Source organism: Dipodomys ordii, unplaced genomic scaffold (genome assembly GCF_000151885.1).
Source record: "Dipodomys ordii isolate 6190 unplaced genomic scaffold, Dord_2.0 Scaffold88, whole genome shotgun sequence".
NCBI lineage: Eukaryota > Metazoa > Chordata > Mammalia > Rodentia > Heteromyidae > Dipodomys > Dipodomys ordii.
In genome coordinates, this window is record NW_012267304.1 from 2,590,158 (window position 1) to 2,616,749 (window position 26,592).

The 26,592-nt window shown below is 35.1% G+C and overlaps 1 protein-coding gene across 1 annotated transcript in view; it reads right to left on the reverse strand.

The window, feature by feature from the left end:
* Window positions 1-3,990: 3,990 nt before the first annotated feature.
* The window catches only part of Nup62cl (nucleoporin 62kDa C-terminal like), a 63,214-nt gene continuing 40,612 nt past the window's right edge, over window positions 3,991-26,592 (reverse strand). The window contains exon 9 of the mRNA XM_013025840.1: window positions 3,991-5,461. The gene's annotated coding sequence lies outside the window, so the exon portion shown is untranslated. The remainder of the gene's footprint in view (window positions 5,462-26,592) is intronic.

A 26,592-nucleotide genomic window follows, 5' to 3' on the forward strand; every position in this document is an offset into this window, starting at 1 on the left:
GACCCATTGCAACAATGAGATGTACAAGTTGTTATGTCGAAAACGAACTTTAAACTTTGGTGTGTGGGGGGGAGGCTTGGGTGGGAGGCGGGGGGAGGCTGGGAAGGGATGGGAAGGGGAAACAAAGGAGGAGGCTACAATGCTTGATAAGAAATGTACTCATTATCTTGCCCATGTAATTGTAAGTCCTCTGTACAGTATTTTCACAATAAAAAAGAAAAAAATTTGGCTGTAGGTGTGGTTCAAGTGGTAGAGTATCAGCCTTGAGAAAGAAAGTACAAAGAGTGCAAGAGGCATAAACTCCTCTCCCCTAAAAGGTAAGGTATAAGACTAGGAGGGTGGGTCATGCCTTTAAGGGCAAGTGAGTGGGAAGAATCAATACTGTAGTATACAACTTCTATGTAACGTTAGAGCTGTTCTAAAAATTAAGTTTATTTTTAAAAAGTACGATAAAATTATATATTTTCACCTAGCAGATGGAGGATATAAAAGTATAACGTATTTGTTTTCTTCAGATTGTGGGGATATAGGCACTCCCAATATATTAATAGTAGGAATATAAATTGGAAGCTCTACTGGGAGTTAATTTGAGGATCCAACTGAAATGTACATGCACATGCCTTTAAAGCAGCAATTCATCTATTAATAGGAACATCAATACAGTAAATATTCATCTATACACGTTATTATTCCTTGCAACACTCCTTATAGCAAAATGTTGGTTTTAACTTTAATATCCAAGAAATGACAGGCATTCAATGAAAAAGTAACAATTAAAAGGAGGCAAAGTCCTCAGTGTGTTCCTATAAAGTTGAGAGTATACCTATTGCATTAGCAAGGTTCAAAACTATGTATAGCATGCTTCTGTGTAAAAAGGTGAAATGTGTTTACTTACATAGACACAAAATATCTCTGGGAAAACATGTGAGTAATGCTTTCAGACTGGGGGAACTTCAGAGCTGAGGGAAAAGGGAAGGAAAAAAACTCCGATGTGATATTTGTCCCCCTTCAATAGTTTGTTGCTGTTGTTTTAAAACAAGGTCTCCCTATGTATCCCAGGCTAGCCTAAAATTCTTTCTGTGATCCTCTTGCCTCAGCTTCCCACTTGCTGGGATTACAGGTATGCATCACTAAACCGAGCTTCCCTCTGAATTATTAACCACATATATGACTCTCACCCACTAGGGGATTCTTTTTTAATTAAAGAAGACCCTTCTTATAACACAAGGAAACAAAAAAAATGTGGGTTTGGGGTTTGCACTACTTGGATTTAAATCTTAGTTCATAGTTATTGACATGAAAGTATAGCAGGGCTTTTGAGGTGACCCATGTGTACTGTTTTTGTAAGTTACTCGAGTATGTGATATTTTAGAGGTATCTAGATTGAGTTAGATTTCTCATATATAAAGTAGGGGTAGTATTTCAGAAGAATAGGTTGTTTATTTGAATAAATATTCCAAGGCTATCCAGTAGGTTTAGACTTATTTAAACTCCCTTGTATTGCCCATGTTCAAGTTAAGCAAAAGACCAAAAAGCAGCTATGGGGCAACAAGAAACAGAAAGTACTATTTTGTACTCCTTCTCCTCAGAACTTCTGGCAGATTGAAGATATGGTATTAGACCTAAAGTTTATCATATACATATAGAAGTTTATGATATGCACACAAAGAAATGAAGGCTGCCAAATGTGCACTGCTGTGAATCTGAGATAGAACAAGGACTAAATGGAAGCACAAAATGTGAGAGTCTGCATCAGGAAATCCTGAGAGGTGGTGGAGTTTTGTTTTGCTGCTCAAACTGTCCACTTAACCCATTAATCAATAATGACATGGAAAGACACACCGAGGTTGCTAGAGTGCTTGTCCTCTGGGAAGATGGCACAGTGGAACTCACATCACATCACACTTGTATCCTATCCTTCTCATGAAGCATGCAGTCTATTGGTGCTCAAGTGAGACACATCACATTACTGATCCAGTAGGTGGAATAAGTGGAGAATGACTAGCTAAAAGATATACTCAGAGCTGTGGAATTATGACTGGAAAACAAGGTCATCAGTACTGGATGCACCTGAATGGAACTGTATGCCAGCCCAAATGGTAGGGAGGTAGGGGCATTCAGAAAATAGTACTAGAAGGAAAAATCAGGCTGTCATTAACTCTACCAAACTTTTTAACCCTGTTAACACTAGCTGTTTACCACAGCAGCCCTCACCACACATCAAAAAGATATCAGTGTATGAAAAGCTTTCAAATATGTAGATAAAATCCATGGGCACAGGAAACTCACTGTGACTTCCACAAATTTACCCAAGAAGAATTTATGACAACTGAAAAGTATGTTTTTCTCATAATTAAACAAGGTTAAGACACATACTCCTCAACATATTTATTTTCAGAATTTGTCTTTCTGGGGTGTTTTATTGGCAGCATACTGCTGATGAATACATTATAAAGCAATTCTATGTGAAAATGTAACAATGAACTACTCTACTGCATAACTAATGTAAACTAGTAATAGAGTGAAACCTTGTTTAAACATGGACTTTGGATGATAATGATTCTCATCATATATTCATCAATTATAAAGCATGGATCATATTGGTGTGTTATATAAATGGTAGGAGATATATGTATGTGTATGGTTGGAAGTAAATGAGAATTCTCTTTTTGCACAATTTTGCTGTTAAACTATGACCAAATATGTAAGTAAATAAATAAAAATAAAGAGTAATTCCAACATATGGAAGATGTTAAGAAAAACAAAAATATCTCTTGAGTGTCCTCATCAACTAATAGATTAACAACTGTGCATATTTTAAATTCCCCTGAGATAGCATAAGTGCTGGTAAAAGCAAAATAAACACAGCATCTTTTTAAAGTATCAAAATAGATATGCAGCCAGGCGCCAGTGGCTCATGCCTGTAATCCTAACCACTCAAGAGGCTAAGATCTGGGGATCATGGTTTGCAACCAACCCAGGCAGCAAAGTCCATGATATGACACTCTTATCTCCAATTAACCACCAAAAAAACCTGAAAGTGGATCTGTGTATATGTGTGCATGCACATACACAAAACAAAATAGTAATACATAAAGTATTAATATAGAAAAATTTAGACTTCTCAGCTGGGCACCAGGTTCACAGCTGTACACCTAATCAGAAGGCTGAGATCAAGGCTATCTTGGGCAGAAAAGTTTGAGACTCTCTTTTCAATCCATATTTGGGCACTGTAGTAACACAGGACAGTCATCCTAAGTAGCACATGCCTGTCATCTTAAGCAATGTGGGAAACTGAGATTAGGAAGATAGTGGTTCCAGGCCAGCTTGGGGAGAAAAGTTGAGATTTCATCTCAACAGAGGGAAGTTGGACTTGTTGGTGCATACCTGTCATACCAGCTATGATGGGAAGCCAAAAATAGGTAGATTGTGTTACAGGCACATGTTTGAGCAGGAAGTCAGACCCACTAGCTCAAAAACAACAAAAAATAGGGCTGGGGGTGCGGGGGGAGTATAGTGCCTGCCTAGCAAGGGTGAAGCCCTGACTTCAAATCTCAGTGTGACTCCCAAACCCAATAAACTTGTTTTCCGCTAATATATTAGCTAGTTAAGAGGGACTTTAAATTTCTGGGCTTTACAAAAAGGTTGCCTTAACATTACTGGTAAAAAAAATGTGTAATTTCTAACCTTTCAAAATGAATATTTGTTCAACAAGGACATATATCTAAGTCTCCAAATTCAACACAGTACACTGAGCCTCTCCAGTAAATCCTGAAGCATTAGTAGACTGATATAGAAGCCATCTGACATTCTCTAGCACCTTCTATGTACTAGGAAAAAAAAACACTTCACAGTAGAGACAGAGCAACAAGACACAGCAGGCAGGCCTTTAGCTTCTTCTTTATTTTACTTAGGAAATTTGTAGTAAGTTCTCTGGTAGTACTAAGAAGAACACTTATGTGCACCTCAAAACATTGGTAACATGAAAATGAATGTATTCTCACAAAGCACTTGAGAAAATGAACCAATATGAACCAATCCTTTCATTTTGCAGACAAAATATAATGCTCCAAATGAAGTTATTTGTCCAATTAATTAGGCAGACACAAGATGTCAACCAGAATTTCTTTCAAAATACTATATTCTCTTACTGAATGTGGAACTTAACTTATATACTAGCTATGTGATGGGAGTCAATATTTACAGACATTTGGGGAAATGTCTTCATACTCAACTGAAAATTTTGAGTATACTAATCTCAAAAGTTATGTTCACCAACAGAACTTTAGAAGATTTAATGGTCTGGATTATTTTCACCTTATTTTAGTTTTGAGGGATGACAAAACTTACCTAAATAAGTAGTTGCTCCTTTTACATAGTTAAAAGTCAGACCATATGAATTCTGGCATTTAGTCTATGCATTAGACTAACCATCACCAATAATCATTTCAAAAATATTTTCTTCCTATTGTGTAAATTGTCATTACATTCACATGTGCTCAGAGCAAAAGAAATTCATCTCAGCCACTTAAAAACTTCCAAGTATTTTACTTTAACTTTAAAAATATTGTGCATTTGTGACAAGTCAAATACAAAATAAAAGTATGTTCCAAAGCTTAAAAGAAGGGTTTTTCTTGAAAAACAAAAAATACACAAAAGCAGCAGTTACAAATCATACGCTAACAACAAAACATGAGGATATCAATATAATAAAAAATAACTAAATTACCTGAATCTCATGTTTTAAAAATAACCTAATTCAGGACTGAGGTATAGTCTAGTTGTTTAGTGTTGATAGTGTACATGTGCAGCCCTGGCTTTCATCCTTAGTACCATGAACAAAAAGCAAAACAGAAAATTATAATTCAAATCCCATAACCATCTTATTGCTTTCTTCTCAGAATTTCTACATTATTGTAAGTCATAATACACTTCTTTTGTATCTTACAGATACAAATCATGTCAAGCTGTGGAGAGCAAATGTCATTGACCAGAGATTTATAGCATCTAACCATTAATACTGAACATAATTAGCACACTTTAAAAGATGGTTGGCATGCTATTTTTGGCAGACATGACTTCATAATTCACATAGGGTAGGGTGGAAGATACATTATATTGATAGTATGTGGGATGCAGGAGAGTATGGTATAACACTACGTACAGAGAACCCACATTTAACTCAGTATTATGTTGACAAAGAACTTAAAATGTTTTTTTACATAATTCCAAGAGCAAAATTAATGAGCATAATTCTAAACAGCACAGTATTTGAATGAAAAACACATACAAACATATAGCTTATTGCAATAAAAGATTAGTAAGTGTAAACACTACTGTATTTAGCATCATCATAACCCATAGGCAATGAACAAACCAGATTGAACATGCTAGCTCAATCAAATGCAATCTTCATATCACGTTTTTGCTGTTAACTCTTCTACCTTCATATTCATCATGCCTGTAAGGAGGGAAATGTACACAATCATTAATCTGAGGTCAAAATATTAAAAAAACATAATAATACATCCTTCCTTAACAATGATTAAAAACTTTACATATCAGCTAGGTGCTAGTGGCTCATGCTTGTAATCCAAGCTACTCAGGAGGCTGAGATCTAAGGATTGAGTTCAAAACCAGCTCAGGCAAGAAGTCCTTCCAATTAGCCAGCAAAAACCCAGAAGTGGAGCTCAAGTGTAAGAGTGCTAGCCTTGAGCAAAGAACCTCAGGGACAATGTCCAGGCCCTGAATTCAAGCCCCAGGACTACCACAAAAAAAATAAATAAAAACTTCACATATCAATTGTCTGAAGTTTTGAAGTTAACATTTTTTGGTTATTCTTGGTTTTCATTTTTTATTCTTTGTAGCCTAAAATCACAATTTAATTGATGGTATAGATTTGAATGGTTCTTAGCTACTTATAAGGCCACTGGCCAGTTGCTGGTGGCTCATACCTATAATATTAGGTATGAAGGAGGCTGAGATCTGAAGGATGAAGATTTAAATCCAGCCCAGGCAGAAAAAGTCCATGAGACTCTGTCTCTAAAACTACCATCAAAAATCAGGCCTGAATGTGTGGCTCAATGAGTAGAGCATCAGTTGAGCATGAGCCCTGAGTTTAAATATTAGTACTGTCAAAACAAAATGCATAAAAACAAAGAAAAAGAGAGAAAAAGAGACAAACAAGAAAAAATAAGTCATATATTGGGCATACACAGTTACTCAAGCTTGTAATCCTAGTTTCTTGGGAGGTGGAGATAAAGAGATTTAAGGTTAGCCTGGGCATAGCAGTTCACAAGACTCCATCTCAATTAATATCTAGGTGTGGTGACACATCCTGTTATTCCTGCTACAAGCGAAGCACAAGGGCTAGGCACAGTGATATAAACCTGTCATCTACAGCGGGAAGCACAAGTAGAAGGATCATAGCCTAGGCTGGCCCCAGAATAAAGTGAAACACTACCTTGAAAATAATCAAGGCATAAAAAGGCTGGAGGTGCCGGGCGCTGGTGGCTCACGCCTGTAATCCTAGCTACTCAGGAGGCTGAGATCTGAGGATCGTGGTTCAAAGCCAGCCCGGGCAGGAGAGACCGTGAGACTCCTATCTCCAATAAACCACCAGAAAACCGGAAGTGGCGCTGTAGCTCAAGTGGTAAGAGCACTCGCCTTGAGCTGAAGAGCTGAAGGACAGTGCCCAGGCCCAGAGTTCAAGCCCCATGACCGACAAAAAAAAAAAGAAACAAAAAAGGCTGGAGGTGTGGTTACAGTGGTAGAGTACCTGCCCAGTAAGCTCGGGGCCATGAGTTCAATTCCCCCACCAAAAAAAAAGTATATTTACATATTTATTCCTAATATTTGACTTGCTGGTTCTTAAATTTGGTTAGGGGCAGTGTATTAGAAAATGCCATTATAATAACATAGTATGTTTCTCACATTAAAATAAGTTGTTGAAATAAGTATTATAAAGTAGTCTCTCTACCAACATGCACAAATAAATCTGGTTATTTGCTATGTCCAGTAATGCTTACTAGTGGATAGCAATAACCAGTGCTTACAAAATAAGAAAAATTTTATAAAGCAAAAACTAAAAAATTTAAGCATTGTGCTTTCTATATTTTTTCCCCAGCCAACTGGAGCAGCCCTAATGTTTATTCTGTTTTTAAAGTATGATATGTTATCTTAACTTATAAAAAATAAACATTCTGCAAGATTACACTTTAGGAACAAGTAATTTAAATAGTGGTTGTCTACTAGGAAAACAGTATGTTGAGCCTGGCAAAATAAATCCTCCATTTGTTGTAATAACTAACTGCAGGGTGCAATTGTGACCCCCAGATAACAGTTTTAATGTGATGAAAACACAAATGAGCATTACAACAAACCATTAACTTGAGATCCAAAATGTCAACATAAGCACAATCTACTAATTTGCTGATTGATACATATTAAATGCAAAAGAGGACATTTATAACAATCTAAAAAATCAATACAATGTCAAGAAACACAAGTCAGCATTATTAAGAAAACCTTACTATAAACATTTTGTCATGTCCTCTAATTGAATTCTCAAGATGATTTCTGTAGTAACATATTTTAAAATGTTTTAAGATTCCAATTCCTTAAGAGCAAGTAACTGCACCAAGGCACTTGAGTCCTGGTCCCTAGACCAGGATTGGTTTCTGTCAGTGTAATAAATTATATACCCCCTAGAAACAAAATGGTAATAGTAGTTAACACTTGGAGAAAGTAATATGCCATATACATCTTGGCATTATTAAAAATGATTATGCAAAATATGAAACTAAGAAAAATTTCATTCACAAGAAACAAAATGTGAGTCCATAAAATGGACACAGCAATGAAGGAATGAAGTGCTGAATGTGTAACAACATGAATGAACAGTGGGAATATTATCTCAAGTGCAAGAAGCCAGACATGCAGTACTGGTCGCCACATATAACTCTGATTTCATTTCTATAAATTCTCTAAAAAGAGTAAATCTACAAAGACAGAAAGGGGATTAGTGGTTATCTCAGATTTTGGATTGGACAGGGCAGAAACCGCAAACAGGTAAGAAGAAATACAATATGGTGGAAATACAAATTAGTATAATTTACCTGAAAGAAAATACATATCAGAAGCTTTTAAAATATGCACAACTAGTCATGTGCCGGCTCACGCCTGTAATCCTAACTACTCAGGATGCTGTGATCTGAGGATTGTGGTATAAAGCCAGTCCCAGCAGGAAAGCCCATGAGACTCCAATTAACTACCAAAAAGCTAGAATTGGAGATGTGACTCAAGTGGTAGAGCACTAGTCTGGAGCAAAGAAAAAAATCTCAGGAACAGAGCCCAGGCCCTAAGTTCAAGCCCCAGGAATCACACACACACACACACACACACACACACACACACACACACACACACACACACACACACACACACACACAGTATATACAACTTTTTAGCTTGTAAGAAGTATACTTATATCAGTAATCATGTATGTAAATTAAAATTTACCTACAGCTAGGTTGACTTCAGCACAATTTAAAATAATAAAAGAACTTTGGAATATTAACCAATGCTTAACAGTGGTTTATTAATTTTTAAAAGATAGTATAATAATACAGGCAAATATTTAGCATCCATTAAACACCAAAAGATATTCATGTACACTGCCTGTCAGCTTTATATATCTTTCTCCATCAAAAGCTGGATATAGTATGCGATGTGCCTACCAGAGAACAAATAAATAGAAAACATATCCTGGACCAGATGTTCATACCAGACATAGCTAAATACTGAAAATGTAAATATAATAAATGCAAAATTTTTATGTAGAAGCTCAATTTTAAGTAAGCAGTCATATAAATATATAACTGCAATGTTGTGATAAATGCTGATTATGTGTTATGTAGACACAGTATGAATGCAAATGGAGAGGATAAACAATTATTAGAATAAGGTAAGGAATGCTTCCTAGAAGAGATGGCTCTGAAATTATATCTTAACGTGGTAACCAGTCAGAAAATGATGGGGTGAAGTACTCTAGAGAGAGGAAACTGAACAAACATTGAAAATATGTAACAGGAAAGAATATTATGTGTTTTCAAAAATAAGATACCATTCTGAAAACAAAAGATGAGGATGTAGAGATGGGTAGCTTTTAGCTTATACCTTAGGGTACATTGTATATTATGCAAGGAACTAGAATTCATCATTGGACAATCAAAAGTAGAGGGGTTTTAAATAAAGAGATGATGAGAACACAGAACAACATTTTATGAAGATCAATTGACTGCAGTGTGAAAGTAAATTGGAATAAGTTGGGGAAGGAGACCATTAAGGTCCCTAAAGATTAAATCCATGCATTTACCCCTGCTACATTCTAATATACCGTTGTAAAAGAGGCAAAAGTAAAACCACAAGGAGAAAAATAACTGCAAAAACAAATCTTGCAAAATTGCCACAGGATTTATACTAAAGAACTCTAGAAAGGACACAGAGTTAGTAGAACTAGGTAATTTAAAGTAGCATTGAAAGAGTAGCTGAAAACCAGATTATAAATGATTAAGAAGCCGAGCACTCCTCTCCTCCACATCCTGTTTCTGGATGATTCTTCCTACCCAAGTTCTGCAGATGATTTTGCATTGAAGGCTGAACCAGATAAGTCCTGGATCAGGGAAGGAAGAACAAGGAAAGGGCAAAGATTCTATACCAAAAGTATGGATTAAATAAATATTTACAAGGGTTTAGAAAGCCTGAACACTGAACATAGAGTTTCCAGTTCCCTCTCTAACAGTTCCAAGAATACTGGGCTAACACTATACTTACTAATCTCTAGCTAAATGCTGGAAGTTTCTTCTTTAGAGAATTTGACCAGAAAAAGAGAAAAATCCTGCCAGGCACAGGTGACTCATGCCTAGCTACTCAGAAGGCTGAGTTCTTGGGATCACAATTTGAAGCCAGCCTGAGTAGGAAGACTGTGAGATTCCAATTAACTACCAAAAACTTGGAAGTAGAGCTGTGGCTCAGTTGAGCAATATCCTTGAGCAAAAAAACTCAGGTACAGCATTGAGACTCTAAGTTCAGGCCCTAGGACTAGCACAAAAAAAGATAATGTTCGTAGGTCCTCCAAGATTTAACTAAATAATCTTATGCTATTAATAAGCCCACTTAACAAAACTAAAACTTTTAGCTTATCATTTTTATTATGAATAGATAATCAAAAAGTACCAGACATCTGAGGAAAGTATCTTAATATGATAATAACTAAAACAGAATAGAAAGATAAAAATGTTAAAAGAAACACTATTAAGAATAAAGTGCTTTTTGAAAAAAATTAGTATCTTTATTCTGTTATTTTATGAATCCATGAAATAAACATTGTGACTGCTTCATGAATCCACAAAGAACAGAATTCTATTCAAAAAATACACATACACACCATCCAAATACAGCATAGTTCTTGCTGTATTAGGCAGCAAGCAAAGATCAATAAAAAAGAAACAAGTTAAATACAGCTGGATGTCTGTGGCTTATACCTGTAATCTTAGCTACTCAGGAGGCTAAGGTCTGAGGATAGCCGTTCAAAGCCACCCTAGGAGTTTATCTCCAATAGACTACCAAAAAATCTGGAAGTGGAGTTGTGGCTCAAGTGGCAGAGCACTAGCATTGAACAAAGGAAGCTCGGGGATAGCACTCAGGCCCCGAGTTCAAGCCCCAAGACTAGCAAAAACAAAACAAAACCCCGGATAACAAAAAACAAAAAAAAATCCCACTAAAAATAACAAAAATAACTTGAGCACAGCCACAAAATTTAGCAAAAATACAAAGAAAAGATAGGAAAGAATAGAAATGTAGAGTATTATAAGAAAGAGCATATAACAGAGAAATAAGAAGAACTCTAATGTAAGAAAATAGCCTCGAGGAGGATGCAATGCTTGGTAAGAAATGTACCCATTATCCTGCCCATGCAATTGTAACCCCTCTGTACAGTATGTTCACAAATAAAATTCTTATTAATAAAAAAAAGAAAATAGCCTCAAACTGAGAAAATCTCACCAATACCAGGCTCAGTGGATGAAACAGATCCACATCAGAGTACATTATCTGCAATTTAAGAATTCTTTGTAGGAACTTAATATTTTCCTTAAGAAAAACACCCACATAAATTAAGAAGTCAAGATAATTAAAGAACCCAGAGACTCAAATTTGCCAGTTTACAGGCTACAAATAACCTCATCCTGTTTTCTCCACATAACCATCCACCTTTGGATTACAAGAGAACACCACTAAGGAAAACAGATGGACAACTAATACGTGCCTGTTAACTTACCTACAAGTTAACCAAGCAAAGAAAAAAGAGGGTAGCTTTCTTGCTCTATCTCTTGGATGTTGACGGGTTCTTATATTTTAATAACCATTGTAGGTTTTTATTAAATTTTGTTTGCCTTATTTTTAGCTTTGCTATTATTTCTTTTTGGACCCAATGTCTTCAGAATATCAGGCAAATGTTTGACAAATACCCACATCATGGTAAGAAACTATACCACAAATAGGCTACTGCCTAAACATTTGTAAATACTTCAACTAAAAGAACAGAGGAGAAGCCGGGCACTGGTGGCTCACGCCTGTAATCCTAGCTACTCAGGAGGCTGAGATCTGAGGATTGCGGTTCACAGCCAGCCCGGGCAGGAGAGACCGTGAGACTCCTATCTCCAATAAACCACCAGAAAACCGGAAGTGGCGCTGTAGCTCAAGTGGTAGAGCGCTTGCTGAGGGACAGCGCCCAAGCCCAGAGTTCAAGCCCCACGACCGACAAAAAAAAAAAAAAAAAAAAAGAACACAGGGGATTTAAATCCTCAACCAAAGACTTGACCCCAGCTGCTTAAATTCCAGTGCCGAAACATAACTATTATGAAAAAAAAAAACCCACAAGGCAACATGTCTCTTCCAAAAGTCAACAATTTCACAGTACAAGAATTGAATATAAGTAAAGTAGATGAAATCACAAACAATGAATTCAAAAGAATGATAAGAATAATCAACCTACTTAAATAGAACATGTACAAATTCAAAGACAATACAAAATAAATAGCTGAATGAAAAAGGAAGACAGTAAGTTCCATTCTAGGGATTCATCAATAGTCCAACACATGCAAATTGATGAGCACAATACAATACACAGAAAGACAAAAATCACAGATTCATCAATAAGTACATAAATGGCCTTTGACAAAATTCAACATCCCTTCACAACAAAAGCTCTGGAAAAAATAGGAACTTAGTACATAAAGGCTATATATGACAAATTGACAGACAACATCATAATGGGGAAACACTGAAATCATTTCAATTAGTAAAATAGAGTATGGCAGTGTTATAGGTCAGTGAACTAGCATTCAAACATTGATAATTATCAGAAATGACTTAAAAGCAAATATTGTTAAAATAAAGGTCTCAAATCAATTATCTGAAATTCCTACTTTAAGAAATAGAAAAAGGGTAAAATTACCCAGAAGCAAACAGAAGGAAGACAATAATAAAGACAAGAGAAGATACCAATAAGACTGCAAACAGAAACACCACAGGAGAAAAAAAAAATCAATGAAACCAAAAGCTATTTCTTTAAGGAAAAAAAATCAATAAAATTAGCAAACCTCTAGGCAAGGGAGAAAAAAACAGAGAAAACATAAATCACCAATATCAGGAAAGACACGGGATATATCACTGTAGATTTTAAAGCAATTGAAAGGATAAAAAGGAAATTCAATAAACAACTTTATACTTACAAATTCAACAACCTAGCAGAAATACACTAACTCCTCAAAAATCCCCACAATCAATGGAAATTGAACCAAGATGAAATAGATAATCTGCTTAGTCCAAGAAACATCAAAAATTGAATTTGTAATTTAAAAGCTGCCAAAACCGAAATATACAGACCCAAGCAAATGTTTAGTATCTACTAAACATTTAAAGAACTGAAACCATTGCTTCACAAATCCTTTTATAAAAAGAGGACAATATTAACCTAACAAAACTAACCAAAGAATACAAATGAAGATTACAGACCAATATATCTCCAGACACTTAAAAAATCTCATTTATAATCCTTAACCAAATATTAACAAACCAAATCCAACGATTTTTCAAAGGATTTATAAACCAAGATCAAGTACATATTCTTCCACATAATATATATGACTGACTCAAAATTTCAAATGCATCAGTGAAATCAACTGTATCTCAATGAATTAAAGAAAAATTATGCATCAACTAGTGAAGACAAAGATTGACAAAATCCAATACCTACTCATTAAAAAAAAACTCAGCTAGTTAGGAACAGAGAAAAAGTACCTGAATTTGACAGAGAGCATCTACAAAAACCCTACAGCTAACATACCTCACAGGAAAGTCTGAAGTCTTTTCCACATAAGGATAAGTGAAAAACCAAGGATGCTGCTATTATTCATAATGCACTGGAAGTTCTAGTCAGGGCAAAACAAAACAACAACAACAACAACAACAAAACCCAAATGATATCCTTCCCTTGGAAAGGAAGAAATAATACTATATTTATTTACAGATATAATAATGTATTTATTTTCAGATATCATAAACTGCTTATGTAGAAAATCCCAACAAAAGCTCCAAGAACTGAGAATTGAGTCCAGCAGCACCAAAAGGTTTAAGATCAACACACACACACACACACACACACACACACACACACACACACACACACACAATACTGTGTTTTTAAAGTATTAGCAACAAATGTCAAGATTTGAGGCCATTCTGGGCATACATTCAAGATCTCTTCTCAACCAATAGCGAGGCACAGTGACACACATCTGTTATCCTAGCTACATAGGAGCTGAAGAGAATTGGTTTCAGGCCAACCTGAGTGAAGGAAGGAAGAAGAAAAGGAAGTGAAGGAGGAAGGAATTTGCAAGACTCCGTCTAAGTAGAAGAAAGATTGTATAAACAGGTAGATCACCATTCAGCTGTGCAAAAATTGAGACCTTATTTCAAAAAGAGCAGCATAAAAAGGACTGGAAGCATGTCTCAGCAGTAGAACATCTGCCTAACAAGCACAAGGCCCAGAGCTCAAAACTCTAAAAGTGCCAAAAACATTGAATAAAAACATTGATAAATTAGACATCATCAAAATCAATACCTTTTGTTCTGTAAATAAAACTACTAAGAAGATAGATAGATACGCTAAAGACTAGGAAACAGTATTTACAAGCCATATATCTGATAAAGGCCTTGCATACAGAATATATGAAGTACTTGTAAAACTGAACAAAAATAATTAGAAGATAGGCAAAAGAGATTTCACAGAAAAGGATATTCTAATAGCAAGAAATCACAAGAAAAGAAGTTCAGCATCATTAGACATCATGGAAATGCAACTTAAAAACTGTATTGACATCTCTATACATCCATCTCAGGAATAAAATTTAAAATACTGGAAACACCAAATACTGGTAAGGATAAAAACATCATTAATTTTACATAAATAATGAGATCATAAGATAGTATATCCCTTGTGGAAAGCAGCATAGAAATTTCTTATAAAACTAAACATGTCGCTGGGAACTTGTGGCTCACACCTATAATCCTTCCTACCCAAGAGGCTGAAATCTGAGGATCGTGGTTCAAAGCCAGACCAGGCAGAAAAGTCCATGAGACGATCTCCAATTAATCACCGGAAAAGTGAAAGTGAGGCTATGGTGCAAAGTGGTAGAACGCTAGCCTTAAGCATAAAAGCTCAAGGACTGCACCGAAACCCTAAATTCAAGCTCCATGACTGACAAAAAAGGAAAAAAAAATCTGTCTCATAAAACTAAACATGTAACTGGGAGAGAGTGAGGGAAGGGGTGACATTGTCCAAAGAGAAATGTACTTATCACCTGACTTATGAAATGATAACCCCTCTGTACATCATCTTTATAATAAGAGTTAAAAAATAAATTGATATCTTCAAAGTATTTTTTTAACCAACTAAACATGTACTCCCATGTGACTGAGCAATTCTACTCTGGGACGTTTATCCCAGAGAAATGCAACTATAAGTTCACACAAAAATCTGGGAATAAATGTTCATAGCAGGCTTAGTCATAATAACTATAAACTTGAAGTAGCACAGATGTCCTGCAACACAAGGTTAAACAAAATGGTATGCTCATACCATAGAATCTTACTTAGCAATACGTAAGATCAAACTGCTATGAACACATAGCAACTCAGATGGCTCTTTTGGGAATGAAAAAAAGATGGCTCTTTTGCTGAATGAAAAAAAAAAGCCAATCCCAAAATTTTACATGCTGTGTGATTTTTTTATATGATATGACAAAATGATAAAATTTTACAAACAACTAGACTAGTAGTTTCCAGGAATTAGGAACTGGGGTTAAGTTTGGGTCATGGTAAAACCCTGTATGGCATGTAACTGGTCTGTACCTTGGTTATGGTGAAGGACCATGAAAACTTCATGTGTGCCAGGCACATGTGAATGAAAAGTATATACTGTGTGCTTATATTGAACTATAAACTCATTGATATGTATAATGAATTCATGTTAATAGAAAATATGGGGCCATATATAGTGGTTCACACCTATAATCCATGACACTCAAGAGATCAAGAGGATCATAATTTATAGGCAGCACAGGTTAAAAAAATTAGTGAGACCTCATCTTAATTAATAAGCTGGGCATGGTGGTGCACCCCAGCCCATAGGAGAATCATGATCCAGGCCAACTTAGACAAAAATATGAAACTCTATGAAAAAATAACTACAATAAAAGGGCTGTGGGTATAGATAAGCGGTAAAGTACTTGATTAGCAAATGTGAGGTGTTGAGTTCAACCTCAGTATTACCAAAAGGAACAAAAATACATTACTGAGCTAATAATTATCAATACAACATAACACTATATGTTGTCCCCTCACTGAAATGTTCAGCATGTTCTGAAGGACATCTACAAAGTTAACTGATGAAATATCTCAGTTGAATTCATCTTTGATGTAGTCATTGCACGTGGTCCCTAAAATTGCATTATAGTGAGGCTCTACTGTTATTTATATTTTTTAGTCACAGGAAGAAAATTACTTTAGAGAAAAAAATGTGTCTTTCTCACAAACAACATAGATTCTGCTATTTGGGAATGATTTAAATTATGTTGCATATAATTCATGTGGGGAGGCTCTGCAGCTTGAGGAAATTCATTTGGGCACAAAATGTACATAAGTAGGATTAGTGAGAAATCTAATTTTGCAGATACATTGAGTGTATCTCAAATCTGGATTTACATAAAGAAGAGGAAGCTTGGGAAGAAGAGCCCTAAGAATGTCAACCATCATACACTCCTAACAGGGATGAAAGACCTGCTTAATTCTAATCTTGGTACCCTAATCTAACTTACAAGAAGTTCTTTCAAAACAAGGGACAAAGGTGTGACAACGAACCTATTTTGTCTATACAGAGAAGAGCAGAGATGACCAAGTGGCTCACTAAACAAAGGAGAGACATAAAATACCTTTCAATGAACTGCAATGAGAGACAGGAAGTGAGCCTTGTGAACAGAAGTGCCTTCCTGTTCCTGCCACATCTCTGGCAGAGGGCATTCAATTCTCAAGTACCTGAAGTGGAACATTACACTCCAGAACACCAAGAGATAAATTCTCCAATCAACTAAAGTCATCATGATTTCCAAAGAATTTGAGAAAAGGAGTAGGTAAAAGAAACAACCTAGATCAGCAAGTAAGATTCCTTTCTAGAGATTGAAGGAGGAAGAGGGCATTTCTAGGAATTCAAAGGCATCATTTGGCCTTCCAATACTAGATGCTCTTCAGATGAGAAAACTGCAAGCAATCAATAGCAGCATTTTCTGAAACCATCTCTTCTGTGTACCAAAACTTCTTTAAAATATCTTACATCACCAGGCACTGATGCTCATACCTGTAAGAGGCTGAGATCTGAGGATCATAGTTCAAAGCCAGCCCAAGCAGAAAAGTTTGTGAGGCTCATCTCCAATTAAGAACCCCAAAAGCTGTAAGTGGAGCCATGGCTCAAGTGGTAGAGCACTAGCCTTGAGCAAAAAGCTCAAAGGAGAGGGCACAGATCCTGAGTTTAAGCTCCAAGACTGGCATGCAAGCACACATACTCACATACTCACATGCACACACACACACACACACACACACACATATGCATACATATGTCTGTATATATATATAAAACACAAAACACCCTATTTTGAAACAATCTCTTCAAATAGTAACTATCAATAATGGGTAAGAATGAAGCATTTAGTTGCATCACTTTACAGAGGTGGATCCTAAAAAGTGTTTTATATAACACATATTTTACGTGAAAAAAATACAGTGGTCATAGACATTTAACCTAGTGCTCATGGGATTGTATTTTGGGAACATTACAACTTTATGCAATTATAAATTACTCCAAGGATTACCTCTTTCTGTCTTAAATAACTGTCTAAATGTTGGAAGAAGATACTAAATAATTATGAGGGGCTATTCCCCAAAACCTGAAATGATTATAGATAAAATATGCTTTAGTCTTGAAGTTCTGGGATCGCTCATGAAAGTATTAAGATGTCATGAAAATGCTCATTGAACTTTCAAGTAATGAATGACAAGTATAGGATTTTCCACTTGTTCCTTTATTGTAGTGCTCAATAAATATTAGTAGATATGACAGTGGTTTGGTATAAGAAGAACAGGAAATGTGTATCCTCCAATGTACCTCTTCCTCTAAAGAAAGTAGCTAGTAGCTTTACAAAGTTAAAATGAATAACAAATTGGCTTAGCTTGGACTGCCAACCCTGTCATAAGTGGTCCCAGCAGAGCTAGAACTGCCGCAGTTTCAGTGACTGCCAGCTCAGAAGACAGATGTGTGACTGCAGCACTGTCATCTAGCCAACCTGGAAATAATATTGTTTGTTTTTCCTTTTATAGAAAGAAAACAGGAGGAAATGGTATCTGACTATGGCTACTATCAGCTTTGAATTGCCTATGCTAGCCCCGAGAAAGGAGGCATAGATAATGGTAAACAGTGGGTATCAAATCTCATAACTTGCTACCAGAGCCCTTAGTTTAATGTTCTCTGCTTCAGTCCTATCATTATTGATTCTCCATAGGTTAGAGGACAAAAGGACCTGGTTTTACTACAACTTGCTCAAGATGTCAAATTGATTGGACTGTGTAATCTATTATTCATGTTCCTCTTGCCACCATAAATGCACAGCTTCTTTTACACCAACATCTCACAACTGAGTAGTAGTACATTGGTTCCAACAGATGAAATTACATTAACCTATCATCACACAGTGTCCATAAATTACACTAAGGTTTACTCTTGGTTTTGTACATTTTCTGGGTTTGGGAAAATTTACAATGAAATGTATACAAACTATTTTCACTGATGTAAAAATTTGTGTTTTTCCTACTCATCCCTCCCCCAGACCTTCTTAATGTCTCCACAGTTTCCCTTTTTCCTTTTATACAACGATTCTGGGTGGGTGGAATCACATAGTATATAGCCTGTCCATATTAGCTTCTTTCTCTTCTTTCTTTTTTTCCTCTGGTACTGGGTCTTGAACTCAGGGCTTGGACATTGTCCTTTACACTTTTTGCTCAAGGTTATTATCTACCACTTGAGCCACAGCTCTACCCTGGCTTTTGGTGGTTAACTGGAGAAGTGTTTTATGGACTTTTCTGACTGGGCTGGCTTTGAACCTCGATCCTTAGAGCTCAACCTTCTGAGTAGCTAAGTTTGAAGTTGTAAGTTCCCACACCAAGCTTAGCTAATTACATCAACATCACTTTTTAAAAGCTGGCTTTTTAAGTTAAGTATGTGATTCTATTAGAATAATAGTTGCTATGTTTTATATTAGAAATATCTGTGCCAGCATCAAAGATATTAAATCACAAAGAAAGCATTTCCCAGCAACCTTATAAAATAAAGATTTGATTTTGTATACAAGTTACATTTTTCTTTAGTAAAAATGTATTTGTATTGCAAATAACATATTCATTAGTTTTTCTATAACTATTATCTGAATGTGAATAAATGGATTCCCTTAATGTTAAAATTCAGTCGACAGACTGAATTTCAGCCAACATGATCCAATTAACTATTAAAAATCAAAATAAAACAACAAGAAAAAGCATCTCTTAGACAGCATAATTAAACCCTGTCATGCTCCATTTCTTGATCATGTCATTTTCTGAGATGAAAAGGAAAGACTTGTTGGATGCAAATAGCAAAATAGAAGCCTGCAGTATCAAGAATTACTAGGCTTTCTCCATTCTTCATCATGGCTTGACTTGTCTCTGTTGACAACCCTGATGAAATCTTATTGTCTCTTCAGCTCAAATGAATTTTTAGCACAAAAGAAATTCCCAGTAATCATTACTTCCTATTGTCTTATTCTTATCAATTTGTGTTGATTCAGAACTTCACCTAGACTCCTAAATCTCATATCCTATACAAAACACTATCATGCTTCAAAAACGCTTGTCCTTTACTGTTAGAAACATGACTGAAATTTGTTTGTATATCCAGAGATGCTTATATTAGAATTGTTTTAAGAGTACACCAAAAGAAAAAAAATACTGTCCTGCTAATAAGGAAATCTAGATTCTTGTCCTAGCTCTACCTCCCATTAGCTGTGTTCTAAAGGAAGTTATTCAACCTCTCTGAGCCACAATTGCTTCAGTTATATAAAGTAAATTCCTTGTAACTACTTTAATTTTATAAAAGAAACATTGGCTGAGAGCCTTGAGCGTTCTTTTATGACTAAGAGGATTCCTACCAAGAGCAAAATCACGGTATTTTTTCTTCACAGCATAAATTACCTTTTGACACCCTCCTCTCAACTCCACTCAGAAAGCACTGTTTATTGCAGAAAAATATGCCACAGATAGGAAGACTTTGTACAATCTCATTCTTCAGTGTTTTCCACTTATTGATGTTCTTCTATATTTTAGGTTCATCTCACAACTATTCTAGGTGAGTGGTTTTTAATGATAATCTACCTGGAACTGTCTTCTCTAAATTATATTTAATAGCTACCTTCTAAGCCCTATGACCCCTCTTGCCTCGCTCCCCTCCCTTATATATACATAGTACATTTTGAAAACCGGTAACCAGTTCTGCAACTAACATTTGCTGACCACCAACCATGGGCCATGCACTGTTCTAAGAAAATCATACAATGCTTCTTTTAATCTTTATAATGCACTTAAAAGATAGCTATTATCCCTCATCTTTTAAATGATGATACAGGTACAGAGAGAGACTAAGTAACAATTAAGGTCATGTACCTATGAAGGGGTGATACCTTGACTTGAAGGAAAAAGTTGAGAGAATAGTAAGAATCACACACTTGCAAATCTCTTACCTAGATTAACCCACCTGTCACAAATTACTAGATTTTATTTCCTTTATAAATGGTTTTGGCTGAATTACTTAAAAGTAAACTATATTCATGGAAATTCTCTAAATTATGTAGCTTGCATTTTCCAAGAAAAGGGGTATTTTTGTACATAATCTTAACTCTCATACCTAGAAAAATGAACAATACTCAATTTACTGAATTATCCTAAATATTTCTTTTGTGTTTGTTTTGGTCCAATATATAATTAAGCTAACAGACTTGACTGTTATATGTCTTTTAATGTAATTTTAGTAATTTAAATTTTTTTGTTCTGTGGCTGAAGTTTTGAAGAGTCCAAGAGGCAATTTTTTGAACCAATATATAATTAAGCTAACAGACTTGACTGTTATATCTCTTTTAATGTAATTTTAGTAATTTTAAGGTTTTTGTTTTGTGATTGAAGTTTTGAAGAGTCCAAGAGGCAATTATCTTTTAAAATGTCTCCCTTATACAATGTCTGATAATATGTATAAGTGATATTGTATAATGATCAATCAAATTAAAACGCTCATAATATTAAATTATCCCACTTTTGGTGAAGCCAAATTTGACTACTTTATTAAAGTGATACATGTCAGATAGCTTTTGAAATGGCATATTTTCTCTTTTGTAACTGTAAATGTGTAAATCTATAATCTGTAAAGTGATTATTTCTGATACCATGCAATAATCTTAAACTCAGAAGTAGTATCAGAATTCATGGATGATTCTTGCTTGAATCAACTGTTAATACTGGGGACACAAAATTGTGATCAATGTACTTAACTGTACAATTAAGACACATGCAAATTATGCTGCAATAAAACTGTCTTTAAAAAAATTAGCTAAATAACTTAGAGTCTATATTTGGTCCATTTCCTGCTGATATGTTTTTCTTCTGTGAAATGACTGACAGTTAAAACATTTATAAATGAGGCAGGGTATTCAGGACCGAAGTGAACTTAATAAAAGTACTCCACTGAAAACTATTATGGTAGCTTCCTAATTCTATAATTCCTCCTAAAATCACTAGTTGACATGCTTCTGTAAAGACTTTCACCTATACCTTTCCTCTCTCTTCTCTTTGGAGCATCACTGTGATCTTGAAAGTTGTTTCCCCCTTAGTGTATTATGATCTATTACTGTTTTTCTTTTTCATGTCAAAATCATCCCAATAAGACAATGGGAATCCTTCAAGCAATCCTGTGTTCTGATATTAACGTCTTTAGTCTTTGAACAATGTTCACTTTCTTGCAGAAAAAGTCCTAAGCTTACTTGCACATTTTCTGCCATAGACCTGAGATCAGAGAATTCCTCAAGAACATTTGCTATCTTTTACTGGGAATGGTACTTAGAAACCAAAATCTAGGTCCTAATGTGTGCTCACTGTTACTGACTCTACTGGCTCACTACTTAATGGTCTTTTCCATGTATAGAACCAACAAATAAGAATTCAATACTGATATTTATGATTCAAATTTATGGTGCAAATATACAAAGAAAGAAAAAACAACGTATATCTCTTATTTTTCTATGTAAATCTTGATTTCTATTGCTATCAATATACATATCATTTTCTTTACTATATATGAAATGGTAGTAATATAGATGATTCTGAAAGTAACAATAAGCCCTCACTGAGAAAGTTTAAGATTTTTTAGTAATGTAATTCTTTGAACCTTTGAAATGCCTTCCTAGTGTCAGGCACTAGCCCTCAGTGAAAATGGTGAAAACACCAAGAGAGTTCAAAAGTAGTAACTTTAATTTGGAAAGAAATTCAATTATAGGAAAAATAATATTAAAAAAGCAATGGAATCTGTGTGACAATGGCTCATTCCTATAATCCTGGCTACTCAAGGACTTGTACTTTGAAGCTAACTTGGACAGAAAAGTCAGAGAGACTCAAATCCAATTTTCCAGCAAAAAGCCTGGGCTGAAAGTGTGGCTCAAGCAGGCCAGTAAGCAAGCTGAGCAAGTGTGAGGCCCTGAGTTCACCACAGTACTAGGAAAATAAAGGCTTAGTAAGATTGGACGTGCTATTAAGGACATAGAAAGTTATTGGAACTGAGTGACTAGATTATAAATTAGTTACATAGATTTGGATTCAGAATATATTCAATTTTAGTACTTGTCTTTCTTCCCATCATTTTTGGTTCAATTCTAATTTTGAGTATATGAAACATTTATATGGTCCTTAAATCAAACTACATTTAAAGATATGTACAAGAAGTATTGCTTCTATTAATATTCCCTATACCCATTCCTACCCTCCCTATTTTCATTAATTTCTAGTTAGTTCTTCAGAACAACTGTGAGCATAAGATAAATAATATGAATAGAACTGAGCTCTTATATAAGTGTGATCATGGAATATGCAATCTGACTGTGTCACATTTTCGTATATAGAGCTTGGTATACCAATGAACTCTGAGGAATCCACAACAGAATGCACTTAGACATTTAGATTTTGCAGTTCTACTAGAACTAAAAAAAAAAAGTCCAAGACTTTCAAATAATATTCTGGTGTGGTAAACATAAAATAAACACAAGAACTGAAATTAGGAAGTGACTTTTAATTTTTGTGGTAAGATATGCACTGAGAATGTAATATAATGAATTATTTCATGTTTACAATGCTCATTACCTTTATATATTAGTGGAAATTAATTATCTTGTAATTGTCAGGAGCTAGACTCCTAAAATTCAATAAGAAACTGAGTACCATAGTACAGAACTGAAGAAAAAACATTAAAAAAAAACAATTCATTTAAGACAGAATTTAATTTAAAAAAATTAAGAATAGGCCAGGTGCCAGTGGCTCATGTTTGGAATCCCACCTCTTCAGGAAGTGGAGTTCTGAAGATCATAGTTCAAAGCCAGCCTGTGAAAGAAAGTCTGTGAAACTTTACCTCCAATTACCCACCAAAAAGCTGGAAGTGGAGCTGTGGCTCAAGTGGTAGAGTTTGGGGACAGCTCCCAGGCCCTGAGTTCAAGGTCCAGCCAGGATCAACACACACAAAAAAATTATTTATCAATCAAATCACCAAGTTTACAAATGATAATGTTCAATTGTTAAGTGCAGGTTGAACTATCAACATTCAAAATTTTTGGAACCAGAATTGTTTGAGACTCTTGATTTTTCTTTAATTTAGGAATATTGCATATATATATATATATATATAATGAGACACTTCAGAAATAAGACAAGCCTAAATAGAATTTATATCTCATATATACTTTATACATGTAATCAGAAGATGTGTGTGTGTGTGTGTGTGTGTGTGTGTGTGTGTGTGTGTGAATCATGGGGCTTGAACTCAGGGCTTGGGTGCTGTCTAGGAGCTTTTTTGCTAAAGCACTCTGCCATTTGAGCCACAGCTCCACTTCCAGCTTTTTTGGGGGTGCTTCATTAGAGATAAGTCTCATAGACTTTCTTGCTAGGGCTAACTTCAAACTGTGATCCTCAGATCTCAGCCTCCTGAGTAGCTAGGGTTACAGCATGAGCCACTGGTTCCCAGCTAGAAGATAATTTAAAATAATATTTTTACTATTCCTACATTTTAAATTACTTTGGTTTGTTTATTTGCAGTGCTGAGGATCCACCAAGGGCATCTCAAAAGCTAGACAACTGTTCTACCACTGAGCTCTATCTCCAGCCCCAAAACATCTGTGTTTTGACTATAACTCATCCCATGAGGTCCCAGTGGAAATTCCAAATTTCCACTTGTAGCATCATGTCATCACATAAAGTTTCACAGTTTGGAGCACTTCTTCAAAATTTTTAATTATGGATGCTTAAACTATGTGGAGAAAACCGAACATTAATATATAGCCTGTAGTAATATAAAATGGATCAACTTTCCAAAATGTAAATTTGTACAGAATGTGTCAAAAAGTTCTAAATATTTGTATCTTTTCACTCAGTGTTTTTACTTCTTGGAGCTTACTCAAATCTAAATATAACTGGTCATTACAGAGCTATGTTACATTGGTCAAAAATTGAAACAATATTTCTACTAATCAAAAATTGAGGGGTGGGAAGGTAGCTCAGTGGTAGAGTGCTCGCCTTGCATGCATGAGGCCCTGGGTTCGATTCCTCAGCACCACATAAGCAGAAAAAGCTGGAAGTGGTGCTGTGGCTCAAGTGGTAGAGTGCTAGCCTTGAGCTGAAGAGCTAAGGGGCAGTGCCCAGGCCCAGAGTTCAGGCCCCATTACTGCCCCCCCCAAAAAAATTGAGTACATACCGGTGAAGTTTCCTCTAACAAAAGGGTATCATGAAAATTCATGTTTTCCATAAATTGCTAAAAGTTTTGGAAAGGACTATGAAACAATATTAAATAAGACATAATATAGAAATCTACATAGATATAGTTCCAGTATTTTTTATCAACATAGAGTAGGAAAAAAATACCAATAATGTAAGTGGGTACTAGTAAATATAGCTGATTTAATTTTCTTTGTAGATGATATAAAAATATAATTGAATAAATCTGTAGTATAAAGTGACTTAATAGAAACTTAATTATCACATGGCTTCTTCCATTCTCCAAAAAAAAAAAAAAAAAGAAGAGGAAAGTAGGCAGGTGAATCCCATCTCCATGAATACTGGAACACATAAGTGCTATTTTTCTACTCTGATCTATGGCCCATAGTAACATACTGGTAGGTACAATAAGTTGTATATAGGAATATTATCATTCAGAAAATGTTTTTGTTTCCTGTTCAATGATTTATGCTATCTGAAAAAGAGATGAGTTGTTGCTGAACTCTTGCTTCTTTTTTTACGGCATTCAAGCAATAATTATCCTTTACTCACTCATCCTAAACATCTCAATCACTCATGTCAGGAAAAACAAAAATCAACACTTTCTGATCCACTACTAAAATAAAATAAAGCAATCTAGGGCTAAGTAGAGAAAGAGGATAAAGGATTATAATTGCCTTTTACCTATTCTGCTAAGAACATCTCCTTATATTAATTCAATGCAGAGGGACTAAACATCAAGCTCTGTTTCATGTCTAAATCTGCATGTATTTATCTATGCATCAAAATTCTATTACAACAAAGCAATTTTAGGTTTTGATAATGATCTAATATTACATTAAAAGAAAATCTACAGTTGACCACTCTTAATCATCTGTGTGAATGCAGGGAGATAGCAGCATGAATAATCCTGGACTAATTTATATTTGTCTTTGTTCAACTTTAGATTTGCCTGAAGTATAGAATGGCATAATTTTTATAGCTAGAAGGGACTTAAAGATCATTTATTCTATCCTTGACATTTTGCAAAAGAAGCTAAGACTCAGAGATTAAGTGACTTAAACAAAATTCTAATGCTTTCTCAACTGTAACACACTGTCTCTTTATAATTAAAAAAGCTGGTAATGTGTATGTAGATAAAGAACTGTCTGGATATAATTGGACAAAGAGCTTACTACAGAATAATCACCACTTATGTGTATGTCATTCATTCTCATTTATCCAGATCCTGGCCTCACTTCTACTTGTAATTAATTGATCAAAAGCACAATAGGGGCTCCCATAATGGGAGATTCCTCTTCCTATTACTGCTACAGAGTGGGAGTGGGGGAAAAGAGGACTCCATTTAGCTACTAAGACAATAGGGAAAAGTAGGGAAAATAAGCTCTTTTAATTATAGTATAGAAAAAGGGAAAAACCAATACTTTCTTATGGCTAAATTAATCCACAGCACCTTGACTGTAACTGAAGCCTCAGCTGTATACACCCATAATGCAATGCATTTACATTATGAGCTGCATTATATTCTACGGGACAGGTGAAAAGCTAATGATCACAGTTAATGTAATTTCTATGGAAAAATGTTAAGATAATATTTAACACCATATTTTTAAAGATAGAACCTATTCACAAATTAAGGCTTGCCTGGATATATCTAACAGATTCAAACATATCTGCTCATATTTAAATGAATGAATAAGTATGTAAAAGGAAAAATGAACAAGTAGTAAGTGAACAGAAAAAAATAAGTAGCTGGATATATTTAATTCTCCTAACAAGGGAGAAAATCCTGAGCATACTGGGAGGAAAGAGTCATTGTTGTATTATCCTGAGAATAATCACAAAAAACTCACAGCCATGTCTACCTCTATG